This window comes from Perca fluviatilis, chromosome 14 (genome assembly GCF_010015445.1).
Source record: "Perca fluviatilis chromosome 14, GENO_Pfluv_1.0, whole genome shotgun sequence".
NCBI lineage: Eukaryota > Metazoa > Chordata > Actinopteri > Perciformes > Percidae > Perca > Perca fluviatilis.
Genome location: NC_053125.1, coordinates 35,750,899 through 35,765,094, shown reverse-complemented (window position 1 = coordinate 35,765,094; position 14,196 = coordinate 35,750,899). Strand labels below are relative to the sequence as shown.

Here is a 14,196-nt window from a genome sequence, read left to right as displayed (position 1 = left end):
TTAAAGCGTTGTTTCCTCCCCAAAAGATTCTGTTGCTCCTGACATACGAAGGGGCCTTAGAGCCAAAACAAGACTTATGTTCTGATGTTTCAATACAGTGGCAGGTATGTTGCAGACAGAGGGCCTTGACATACAGCAGCTCTGAACAGGGGTGAAAAGTCATTTGGTCAGTTCTTTGTAGATGGCTATTGTGAAGACACACACGTGTTATGAATTTAATGGCTGCTTCTTTCCGCGGCTGTGATAAAGTGCTATCGTCAGGTAATCAATCCTCTCACCAAAAACAAAAAACACAGGGTGATCTGTGCATTGAGTTCCATAACAGAGTGGCTGCTCTAAAAATAAGCATCAGCTAAAAGTTGGCGTGTGGGAATGTGATTGGAGCGGTCTGTGGATTACTGACAGAGCGTTAAAGGGACATGTTAACATATATATGAAAAGCCAGGCGTCAATCCATGAGAATCCTCTTTGGAGGCGCACAAATGCAATGAAACTGTACCACAAGGTAGAAAATGATGAAAAGATCCAGATACTATGATTTCACAAGTTTGTACCCAGCTGTTCAGTCTAAAAGAGATTATCAATAGGACACCCCAAATACACAAAGTTTTGATGGCCGCATAAACAAATGCTTTGGCATTGTAGAATGTACAGTAGCGCCACAGAGGCCTGTATCACCCTGTGTTGCCCTACCACTGTAACGGTAAACTGATGTGTTCCCCTATGCGGTGTGCGTTGAGATGAATCAAACAACACCATGCACATAGCGATCAGAGGAGTTGTTGTCTGGCGTTTGGGTGGCGTTTGAATTACAGAAAGCCATAGAGAAAGGGTATAAGATTGTTTCCATTGCTGAAGTTTGGCATTTCCCGGCAAACTGATCAGCTTTTAAAAGCTATGTTAAAACATTTCTTGAAAAGTAAGCAGAAACTGAGTTACCCTGGGCATATCAAAGCGGAAGGCGAAAAACAAAAGTACGCAGATGACTATTATGCACCGCGAAGGCGTGCGTCTTGATCCGACCAAGATATGTTTAACAAAGCTGTCAGGCATACAAATAAATTAGCTTCTGAATAGTCTTTGGGGCAAATTTTGTCGTATAACATGATACTGCTGAGCTCATAGCAAAGGCCATCCGCTTCACACAGCTCATGTTTCAGCGACACTTTTGATGTTAAGCCAGTTCTCATTCATCTCACCAGAAGTAGCGATTGCTCAATGGCGATACTGAAATTAAGCATCCGAGTAGAAAGATGTGAATGTTTTATAGGGCCATGACCACAGCCTATGCTCGCATGGAGCTATATGATTTGTTGGATAAACTGCAGGAACATATTTTATATTGGCGTACTGACAGCATTCTGTTCACAAGCAGAGCCCGGTGATGGATCCCACCTCTAGGTCCTTACCTTGGCGATTTAACGGATGAACTAAATAAGCGCCAAGTCTGTGGGGCTCTACCGAAGATTATATAACTGAGTTTGTTTCGGGGTCCTAAATGCTATGCTTATAGGACCGGCTCAAAGAAATACACAGAGTTAAAATGCAAGGTGTAACCCTCAATGCCACAAATGCCAAAGTGGTTTAGCACATAAATGGATTAATTGGGCTTGTTCAATCCTTTGTGACCAAGCAGCCGCCAGCCATATCTCCTAATCAATACTGACCACAAGCGGCCTTCACAATAACGGACAAAAACAGTTCCATCTCAAGCGACACCTCACCAGGAGAGTACAGGTCGTTTACAATGAAAGCAACAGCGTGCTCCAAGACTATACAACTGTACCTTATGGCTACTAGGGATGTTTCAGGATTTGATGGTAGGCTTCAACACCCTTTCAGCCTTGTTATCAGTGGTCCCTCTAATTGTGGAAAAACATACTTTGTCAAAGACATTATTGAAAACTGTGTAGTGCGTTATTTCACAAAAAATCGATAACATTGTATACATCTATTCATGCTGGCAACCAATATACGATCAATAACTAAAAGTGAATATAAACTTTGTACAAAGGTCTCCCGAATCGTTCTCTGACGAAAACACTCTTGCTACTACTAAGAATAATTTGCTCATTATAGACGATTTAATGAATCAAGCCAGTGATAATTTGGAAGTTCAAAAGTGTTTCACCCAGTATGTCCATCATAGACGTCTTAGTTGTATATATCTAGTGCAGAATCTGTTTATTCAAGGTAAAGCTAGTCGTACAATCAGTTTGAATACAAACTATATGATTATTTTCAAAAATGCTAGAGATCAACATCAGATAAGCTTACTGGCACGCCAAATGTTCCCCGGTAATAGTAAATATTTTTTAGAGGCTTTTAACGATGCAACTAGTTACACCTTTGGCTATCTATTGATAGATTATAAAACCACAACCCCCGATATTTTAAGACTCAGAACCGCTCTGATATCCCCACAGCAGGTTGTATACGTTCCTAGAAAAAAGGTGTAATAATGTCAAACCGAATGGAGAGGAATTTTACATTGTTAGACATGCTACATAAGGCATCACCCCGAGAGCGAGGTGTCATTGTGAGCAACGCTAGTCCAGACTTTATTAATGCCCTTTGTGAAATATCTTTGAATGTCTTACAAGGTCACATACCGTTGTCTAATATTCAGTACAAGCTGTTAAAGAAAAAGAAGAAAGTTATTAGACTGATAGCTGATAAAAAAGTTAAACATTTAAAAAAAAAAAAGACAATCAATCAAACAGGAGGGTTTCTACTGCCTCTACTGGGGGCTGCTATCCCATTCATAGCAAGTCTTATCAACAGGAGTTGAGATGGAACACACTCAGAAAATGTTTTTGGTTCCACAAAATCAATTAGCAGCATTACAGCATCCTCAAACATCGGACTCCTCAAATGTATCTCTGCGACGCTGTACAAAGTGAATTGGACCGAGCCATGAGTGATATATTGAAACAGCAGGACATTGATGTATATGAAAAGCTAAAAGATATTCAAGTATTCTACAGAGGTACCTGGTCATGATAAAACAGGGTGTAAGCGAGAAACGTGTGATTACATTATCAATGCCTGAAGTTGATTCAAAGGATTCAAAGATGAAGAAGAAAATATGTTAAAAACAGAAGTGTTGAAACATATGCCTATAAGAAACAAAAGAAATGGGAATACATATTGGTTCATTATCCCGACACAATGACCAGATATCTTGGACAGATCAAGGGGGAAATAGTTGTTGGAAATAAGAATGTGCCAGGTAGTCATCTGTATGATCTGCTGAAAAGTGTCACAGCCCATAATAATGTTGCAGACCGCTCTAGACCAAAAAGGGTGGAACATATTTTTAAAAACGTTAGCTAGTTTAAATGTGCCAATATCCGTAATCCCAAACACAAGGGTACGCCCGTTCTATTGAGGCTTTTTAAAACGGATACATCATCTGGAAGTAATACACAAACGCCTATGATGGCTTCTACGATCCCCCGCACACTCCTAGAGCATTAAGAATGGCCCCTGTATTTAATACACAAACGGCATCTGATTTCTGGCGCAACTAGTACTCCTAGAACCTTTAGTATTACACCATCCATTACTAAGACTCGTTGGGCTAGTTTTTAATCTTTTCTATTATTACACTAATTTTTATATTTTACTTTTTAAACCTATTTTTATTATTTTTTATTATTACACTAATTTTATATTTTACTTTTTAAACCTATTTTTATTATTATTTTTCTATTGAGATGTGTTTTCTATTGAGGTGTGTTTTCTTTATTCAACTATGCGAAAAGTCAGTGTTGTATGTAAACTGGTGACATTAAATGAATGTTTTACATAAATTTATTTTTAAATCTGTTTTTATTATTATTTTTTCTATTCAGGTGTTTTTTTTCTTTATTCAACTATGTGAAAATGCTGTGTTGTATGTTAACTTGTGACATACATTTTATATTTTTTTATTAAATTTTTTTTTTCTCCATTGAGTGGGTAATTTCTTCAGGCATATGAAAATGCTGTGTTGTATGTAAACCTGTGACATTAAATGAATGTTTTACATTAATTTTATCTATTGAATGCATTTTTCCTGTATAATTTGTTTTAAAAAATAAAAAAGGAATGCAAAAATTGAGACATCGTAAGACATGTATATTCCACATTCTTTATTTTTTTGAAAAAAAAAAACATATACACCATTTTTACACAATTTTTTACCTATAGGTGGCGCATGAACATTGTACACATTTAAATTTCTGATCATGACACACATCTGGATGTATTCTGCTAACAAAATGACTAACCATTGTATCGTTGCATACAAGATTGTCCCCATACATGCTCAATACTTTGTATAAGGAATCTTTTTCTGAATGTGACATAAAAGAAAACACAGTGCTGTCCACATGTTGTAGAATAATTATTTTGAACTTGTTTTGCTGAATGGCACATCTCCACACTGTTTTTAAGAGGAAATTGCTAATTTCCTGAGGAAAAAAGGTAGGTGGATGTCCAAAGCTATCAAAGAACAAACCATGCTTGTTCTCTGTAATGTAAATACCTAGCCAGTGTTCACCGGGCATATTACTGGGTTGTGTATTTACAACTAACATCGAGCGGTAATTTACAAACTACGGTTTTGGGGAGATGATCACATGGCATTACTCCTAAGAAATTTGTGTCTCTATTCATTCTTTTTCTGAGTACCGCTAGTAAGGTTCTATCGTTATTCATCTTTAGTAATGATCCAATAGGACTTGCCTTCTGTTAGATATTTCGATTACAGAATCAAAAACGGAATAGCAGATAAGGGTCACAGTCCTCGGAAGGGGTTTCTGAACCACTTTTCGCTCCAAACGTTACCGTTCTTAATCAGTGAAAGCTTTTCCTGACCCCCACCGTCGGGTTCCAAATTAAAACAAAATAGCGGTATAACCAGACCAAAAATCAGATCGTGTTATGGCTAGTGATCGGTCTTTTAAATGGCGTCCTGTTGATTCAATCAGTTGATAATATTCCCGTACATATTGTCCTCTTTGAAAAAAGGGCTGAAAAGGGCCGGGCTGGGTGAGGCTGTCCATCTGCATAAAGGCTAATAAATTCTGTATTATAGTTTCCAAAATTAAAGGGGTTACGGGCATACGATCCTGTGTATGCTTCATTATCTACGAAAGCTATGACTACAAATTTAGGAATCTGTCCTATGAACAGGTTTTCTTGGTTGCAAACACGTGTGCCTGTAGGTATTGAGAAGGTTTTTGAGATACTCTGTCAATAGCATATTTTGCATTAGTATGCTGTAAGCCACGACTATGAGCTAGTCTTACAGTCGGTGCAACTGTTATTTTCTTGACAAATAGACTAGCAGACATTATTTTCACAGCTTAATTGGACATTCCCAGGGGTCATTAGTACAAAAGTGTCTTTTGAACGGATGAATTTCAAAGACATGTCAACACCATTTAGCAATAGTTTTTCTTGAAAAACAAATCTGCATGTACTGGTGCTATTAATTCCACAATATGGCTTCGGATGTGTATTCACCCCTTTGTGCCAACCCCTCATTATCGCCTGTGATAGATGTCTCATCCATTTTGCCAGCTGTGTCCTTACAAAATAGCCCTGTGCTAAATTGCGTAGCCACCCGTGTCCTCTCCATAATTCAGAAGACATTCTATAAGGGCTCTATAAGGATACGTGATTGAAGACTGTGTGATCAGTCTATCACCCAACATTATATCTACTTGTGAAAAAGACTGCATCCAGGATAGTTTATAAAACCTACATCAGCTCGCGTTAGCCAACAATGTGCCATCAGGGTTTGTAATCCTTACGTGTATACAAGTATGAATCGTTAAGGTCTAGATAATCCTCTCTGCTAGCCGAAATGAAAATTCAATAGGACCGGCGTCCGTTAGAGCTGACATTGGGGGGATTTCTACAAATGTTGATTTTTCGATAGATGTTTGTGTGTACGGTACTGTAAACAGATCCAATTCTGTCTTCACACACTCTTCGGACTGATTATGAATAAACGCCATGATTGATTCTGTAAAATTAAAATATGTCTTTTGTCAGGGCCAGAGAGCGACGGTTCGGAGCTCTACGCCTGCTGACAGATGCCTTCTTTTGACAATCCTTCGTTTTTGGTGGCTGGTTTTATGCTTTTTGTTCACAATCCGGTTCGCCCACATCCGGGTAGGGGCTCTTTTTAATGCTTCGTCTGTACACCATTAGCCCATTTCCCTGTTGTCTGGATGCCACGGCATTCCTGACATTAGTCACAACATCACCAATAAAACCACTTGCTGCTGTTTTCAGATGAGGTTTGGCTATATTAAACCCCTTTTTTAAAAGGGGGACAGCCATTCGAAATAAATTTCTGAATATCCCCCCTAATCCATGTCCGTATTGTGTGCTGGAGCCTATGAATCCCGGCAACTCTCCACCAGCTTGATTCATGTAATAGTGCATATATCTTCCATCATCGGATGTGTATCGCTTTCCTCATCATTTCAATGCTGTTCACAGGTCTAAAATGTAGTTTGACAATTACTTTTCCGGTATGAGAAAGGGATGTGTTGGTTCTGATCGTCGTAGTTCTATTTGAATATCAGTAATACTCGAAGCGGGCCAACGATGTGTAGTGAGGACTGTCAGTAACTTAGAGTGGGCATACGTTTGCTCTCATCAGAGATATTTATACACGGAGTAGGGTACATGACTATCACCGACTAGCTGGTAGTCCACAATGTCACTATAAATAAATATATTATAACGACCCCCATGAATGTCTGCCGGGTGTGGAGCTGCACATTTTAAATGAGGGCCAATGTGAATTCGAACACAGAGTCTGGAATGAACCCAAGAATTTCGGCCAGACGCCCTTAAACACAATATTCCAACCGTCTCCTCCCGTGAAAAGAATCTTATTAGTGATAGGATTGTGTGTCATAGTTATGTGGGCTAGGGTTGGGTTAGCAGCACATTTCATATTATATTCTTTAACAATGCTGTCGATCGTATTATAAGAACCAACTGTTAGCCTTAGCTTGTTGAACATTTTCGTTTTGTGTCGATGAAATCAACCTTGGCATCATTCTCAGTGAAACTATTCCAGACCCTGGGGTATTGAATTTCAATAAGACCAACTTCATGGCACCTCTTGTAATATGAGTGGTTTAGCCAGTTTTGTTCTGAATTGCCAAATCTTATTATTTGGATAAACTAATTGTGAGGCATTACTAGGCGCGTAACAAAAATCCCGTTCTTATTCATAGCTCCAATACCTTTCACTAACAAAACACAATGACTAATATTACAAGACTGGTACGGCTTTTATCTTACATCAACTATGTCTTTTTCAGAGAGCCATGAATTGAATTTCTGAGGCCATCCTAACCATTTCACAAGTTTTCAGCTTTGCGTCCTGTTTTCTTCGAGCCAGCACTTTCTCAATTTTAAACACTTTGTTTTTGTCTACAATTACAGACTGTAACTCGCGGCCGTAAAGTGCGCCTGTCACCGGCTCCCCACTATTGTCTTTCAGTATATAAACAGGAGGAGTTCTACCTATACGTTTTGATATTGTAAAAACTCATCTGTAAACGTCTGTTCGTAACCTTCTAAAACCGCCTCTGTGCTTTGATATCCTAACGGTGTCCCCCATCTGAAATTTAAACAGCACTGTTCCATGTGGTTTCAGTTTGTACAGAGTGTTAAAGACAGTTTTCTCATTGTCTTTACATACGGAGAATGGACGGAGCCATTTTTATTGACCTATGGTATGCAGAGTTGTAAGCAGCAACCATATCTTGTACTACCTCAATATGCGGCGCGGCGAAGTTAACAGCCGTTAAATATCTCCACATTCTGGTTTTGAAAGTCCTATTGAAACGCTCAACAACACTTGCTTTTGTTTCGTTCGATGTGGAAAAATGGTGAATTTTATATTGTGTCATCAATTTTTGAAAAACCTTATTATAAAATTCTTTTCCAGAGTCTGTTTGAAGCTTCTGGGGTATCGTCCTTGTTCCAATATTTCCTTAAAGGCACTTGTCACGCTAGGCCCCGATTTGTTTTTAAGACATATTACCCAGGCATATTTAGAAAACACATCAATACATGTCAATAAATACTGCACATTATCGTTTTCCGTTGAATATTCAGACATATCGACCAAATCAGCCTGAAATTGCTTATCGATACCATTAACAATCACTCTGTTTCTTGGGAAGTGTTTCAATGCAGGGGTGCAGTGTATATGCATCCTGCCTCAGCAGAAACTTTTTAACCGTGGGGATAGTTGGAGACAAGCCGGGTACATTCTTTGCCGGAATCACGGAGCCTCTGTACACCTCCTAACCCTCCTGGGTTGGACGGGATCATAGTATATTTTGTGCATAACCTTCTCCATGATTCATTTTAAAACACAAGTGAACACATTAGAGTTATGTCATTCTTTTATTTTTACAAAACACACTCACACAGTCCTACATATGACAGTTATGAAGACAGTGAAACCTATTCTATCATAGATAGCATATTGGCTAATACGGATACATTGCTTTTTACTGATTATGAATATATGCAGTTTTTGCAAATCCTGTAAGACATCGGTATACTGTTTTTCTTGCACATACAAACTCACGGTGTCTACAAGCATTGTATACATAGTAAGCAGGTGATAAACTTTCAGCATCTTAAAATTACGTGTAATGTTGGCTATGACATCACAAAATGTTTCCACTATGCTCTCACGTGTCATTAACATTGATAATAACATCTGCAACAGATCCTCCCAAGGAGGGGTGCTATGTTGTCTTCTTACAATCACCATCAGTTTTTCTAACCTACTCACAACTGTACGATCTACATCGACACTCTTACATTGGTATTTTTCAACATCGTTCACATTATTAGCAATGGCTTGATCTAAAATACCAGATAAATGCGATCGTGGTATCGCTCACTGATATGGTTATACATTACACATAAACAATTCCCCCATATTTTCACCCTGTTAGTTTTTTCTAGCATATAAATCTCTCCAATAGTCACCAATCTCTCTAATTTCGGCTATTTTGACAAGATCATTCCCTATCATAGAGTCATACATAGCACTGATTTTAGTCGTAACATCTTCAGACGTTTACGCTCATGTACAAAACTGTTTCAGATACTCCCCTGATTCTACCCTCATCAGCCGTGAGATGTTTCAAGGACAGAAAACGTTGCACGACACCAATGAATTTATCAGTCAGTAGTCTTTTCATAAGCTGTTCAAAGTGGACAGTGTAGAAGTGTTCTGGTAGCCCATGTAAACAGGCATGCTGTTTCTGGCTTGGATGATTGATCTGACACCCCGAACAAAGCTCTTCCAAATACTTGTAAAGAACTATGTTAAGAAGATGTAGAGAAGCTGTTTTAACGCTATCTATAAACAAAGATGACACCACACCATCAGTCTGATCGAGGCCTCTGTGTCCGAACAATCAGCAACACCTCCCTGTTGTAATACAGCAGTTGTTGAGGGTATAGCTTGATATGCACATGTCTGAGGGGGAAGTGCCCCAAACAATAGAGATGGTGGCAGAGGAGGTGTAGGTGGGGGCGGCAGGAAGTGTTCCGGCGATAGAGGTGGCGATGATGACAATGATGAAAGGGGTTGAGGAGATCCGGATGCCGTTAGGGGTGCAAATAGACCAGGGGTGTTAGGAGGCGTACCTGAGGGGGTTGAATGAAACCACTCCAGATCCTCTGGGAAGAAAAAAATAACACATTACAATCACAGTAGCATGAAAAAAAAAAAGAAAAGAAAAGCATTTTAACTATTTTGGCAAATAATTAGCATATACAAATTAGACCCACCGTTTTGCTAGTCTTTGTGTCTGATGATTTTAGGTTTGTATAGGTTCCGTGGCATGGGCAGAGACTGTTGGTCAGTGTCCCCAAATATCAATCTTTTTCTTATGTTCTCATAAGAACTCCTTATTTTGTCTCTTCTGATGACATAGTCGATGGTGTCAAACTGTTTCTTCAAAATCTCCCAGTCACACCATTGTATAAAGAACACATTTTTAAACCATTTGTTGTATTCCTCGTTAGATACAGGATACGGTTTTAACTTCCATTCTTCATGACCGCGGGTAGCAACTAACTTCTCCCTTTCACTGCATACGCTAAAGGAAAATAAAATCCTCTGCAGGCCTAGTGAAACGCGTCTGCTTCCACACGATAGATACTAGAGCCATCACGCGCGTCCCATTGAGACACATACACCAGCTCAGGCAAGCCAGGATTATCAAGGTCCAGAGAGACAACATCACGAAAAAGCCCCCCAGTCTTTCACAGAAATTGTACAGGCTGTTTTGGCTTTGCTAGATAGTTCTACAGCAACACTAGTGTAAACAGCTAATGTTACGTATCCTGCACTGTATTGAATTGAATAACGGTATCCATTGACACCGACATATTCCAGATCAGATGTACATGGCTCAGTCATGCTTGTAGGAAAGATCTCCGAACGGAATCGCTTCTTTCGAGGGGCCTGACTCAAACTGCATGTTGTTCCAGTATCAGTCTCACCGCATCCCCATAGCTCTTTTTGGCGGGTTAGGCGCATACCAAATGTAGTGGCTCCTGTTCTAGATGTCTCACCTTCTTCAACAAAAGATGATCCAGATTGTTGTCCAAATGCGGGGAAAGCCATGGCTGAAAAACGATTCCTCTTTGCTTTTTCCCAAAAAAAAAAGAATTAAAAAAGTGAAAACTCCAGAGTACTTTGAGGAAGTCTGAGAAAACGAGGCAGCAAGCGAGCTAGCAGAACAGCTAAAAATGGTGGATAAAAAAAGTGAGCAGACAGCCTTGAAAAAAAGGGGTTTTAAACACCACAAACCCCACCCTGTAGGGCGTTTTTAAAATCAAACCAATAGCAAACCCATTCTTAACAGCTAACCATTGGTCTATCAGACGTATTAACACCTTTTTTACAAAAATGTAAATGATGCCTCACCCCCACGTAAACCATGACGACCGCGACACCGACGTCATCACATCCGCTAGATGCGTGCGCAGCTTCGACGATTAGATGCACTAACATATTCGGCCACTAGATGGCGATCGCGAGTAACGACGTGCGGCCGCGCGTCATCACGCACGCTCATATCATCAGTTGGCATGGCAGGTTTGCGTGTGCGTGTGAGATGACGTCACACCCGCAAAACCGCGAACCGCCATCTTTATACTACTAACAACACATTAGTTCTTAAGAACGTTTGGTGAATGAGGCCCATTGTTCTCATCTTTAGAAACATATTACATATGTTTTATGTTTACTTTTTTATTCCCTGACAGGAAGTTAGTATAATTTTCATTTTATGAATACATGTTTAAGGACTTTAGGATGAACAGACCTAGACTAGTGCTTCACAATAAACCTTTTTTTGTATTGTCATCGCAATATCAACTGGCGCAATTTACAAATGGCGAAAGGCTGATTTTGTGACGTATCGCGATGTGTAAAGTACACTCAGAGGTCTTTTGTGTTAGTTGAAAGATAATATCAGAAGGACATAACACTTTAAAAAGAAACTGACATTTTTTTGTGTTGACTTTTATATTTAATTCAATGTTCAAATTGTTCAATAAAAAACTGTTGTAAATGATTTCCTTTCGTTTGTCTTCAGTCCAACAAACATTTGTTGTATTTCAGCAGAATACTGAAAGCAGCAGAAATTCAGAACCGAGTACACTTTAATATCTATTATCTATCTATAATAATAATATCGATATTGCTATATACATTCCTCTCATTATTACCGACATACTGGAAGTTGGCCATTTTTTATTGTTTAATTGTATAACATTATATTTTCTTACTTTGTGGACTTTCATTTAATAATCTTTGTCTGACATTTCATATTCCCTGTTTGTATTTTCTGTGACTGAATGTGGTTTTAAATCTGTTGATGATATTGTGACAACCAGACTCTGATAAATGATGTTGGGGCAGCTTTCACAGCAGTGTGGCCGCGGTGTTTCCATTGACATATATAAAATGGACCAATAGACCCCGTTGCTCTGGACGGAGACCAGTGAAGGCTATTAGAAGCACTTTTCCGGTGATCTCTTCCTTTACCGCAGCCTCCAACTGAGAAAAAAAAAAATATTTTTGGCGCAGCAACGTGTCTGAAAGTTGTAAGTCTTCTAGTAGCTGTGCCAAGAGAAATCTCAATCATTTCCAATCTTACAGAGACGGAGAGTGTAGGTATATGTAAGGAGATAACATAAGCACAGACTAATTATTGCTAACTAACATGCTAGTTAACATTCGTAATTAAACCTAAACAGCTAATGTAAGTCGAAACTGCCTGAGAGCTTCTCCTGTACTATACGGTAATTCCTCTACTGTGCAACAGTAAGTCACTTAGTTATGACACAATCGTTAGCGTATTTTTACAAAAACGTCTGCTACGGAGCCATAACGTGAGGTACAAGGTAATGGAGCCTTTTATACATTGTCGTGTTTCTTTAGAATTAAACAACGGACAAATAGAGTCTTTAAATGCTTCAGATGTAAAGTTATTCGCAGTCAAGTGACGTAAAAACAAAATGGCGGTCAGTGGAATGCTAACAAGAGGTGATACCTTTGTAGCAACAAAATGGCGCCATCGGAGGTTCGCGTTCAGAAACGAAGCTTACCCCCTTGGGTGTTTCTACGGTTTTATTACAGTTTTTTTCCAATTGCTAAAACACAATTTCGCAAACTAGGCTGGTTTTATCAAATACTTAACACAATTCACAAAACCAAACACCCAAACTGCAAAATACCTCATATATATCCTGCAAAATGAAGCGTTGTGTCTTATGCAGAGAACCGTGTTCAGTTCATTTAAAAAGTGACATTATGAATTCCAAAATGTGTGTAAAGCAGAACATGTGTTTAGACTTTTGGAGACTTGAGAAGATGTTATTTTTTTAAATAATTGTGCTATGCTTGAGGCAGATAGGTAAGAGCTGAGTTAGAGCAGCAGAGGAAGCAGCATCCATCTTTACTGATCACACACACACACACACACACACACACACACACACACACACACACACACACACACACACACACACACACACACACACACACACACAGAGCACTGACTGACCTCAGTCTGCTTTATGAACTCTTCTCTCTCTGCACCGTCCCACTATTTCTACCCTCATTAAGTAACAGAAACCATTTGACCTGTTTGTTGGTCGTTGTTATATTCTATATTTATTAGAGATGCAGCTATATTTGGTTCCTAATAGTTAAATGTGTATGTAGATCTCTCTGTGTTCATCTTTATGTCTGATTCTGTCTTCCTGTAAACACATGTTCCTAGGATGGTGAAGGCAAGCTAGTCCCGCCTTACTCTGCCTCTGATTGGCTTACCCTTGTATTCTCACCCTGACCCTAACCAATCTCACTCCTCATGCCTAAATCTAACCAATCACACTGAGAAAGGCAACCAGTACTAGCCAATCAGAGGCAGAGTGGGACTTTCCTTTGCCATCCTAGAAAAGTAACACTTATTACTTTAATAATACTGGAGACTTTATTATTATTATTATTATTATTATTATTATTATTATTATTATCACATTTATGTATTCAGGGAGGCCAATTGAGAGCAAGCTCTCATTTCCAATGACACCCTGATTACATGCCATACACAATTACAACACATACAGAACCACCGAACATAGCAATTAATATACACTATACAGTAGTACTACACAGTACACACATGGAACAGTTACAGGATGGTACACTCCAAATGCACATGTCCATTCATTCTACATGGCTTCATAAAGAAGACATTTAAAGGGATTACATTGAATCAGGCTGTTCCATTTCATTAAGGACTGCAGGTTATTCCATTTATATGGGGCATCATATTCAAATGCAGTTGTGCCTAATTCTGTCCTAACAAAGGGAATATTTAGGACCAAGGAGTCCCTAGAGCGAGAGTCATAGTGATACCATTTAAAATTCAGCAAGCTTGTTCAATATACAGGTAATTTAATTTAAATCCAACCATATGTGTAGTAGTGAAGATAGTAAGGATGGGGGGGGCTTCAGATGGAGGTAGAACTAACAGACTTGTTGCTGCCCTTCAGCTCTCACAGTTGGCTTTGACTTCATGTATTAACTTCTAGCTGTGTTCTCATCAACGTCACCATCTGCTA

The 14,196-nt window shown here is 39.0% G+C and overlaps 1 pseudogene; it reads right to left on the bottom strand.

The window, feature by feature from the left end:
- Positions 1–14,196, bottom strand: part of LOC120572754 — a 572,223-nt pseudogene that overhangs the window by 347,721 nt on the left and 210,306 nt on the right.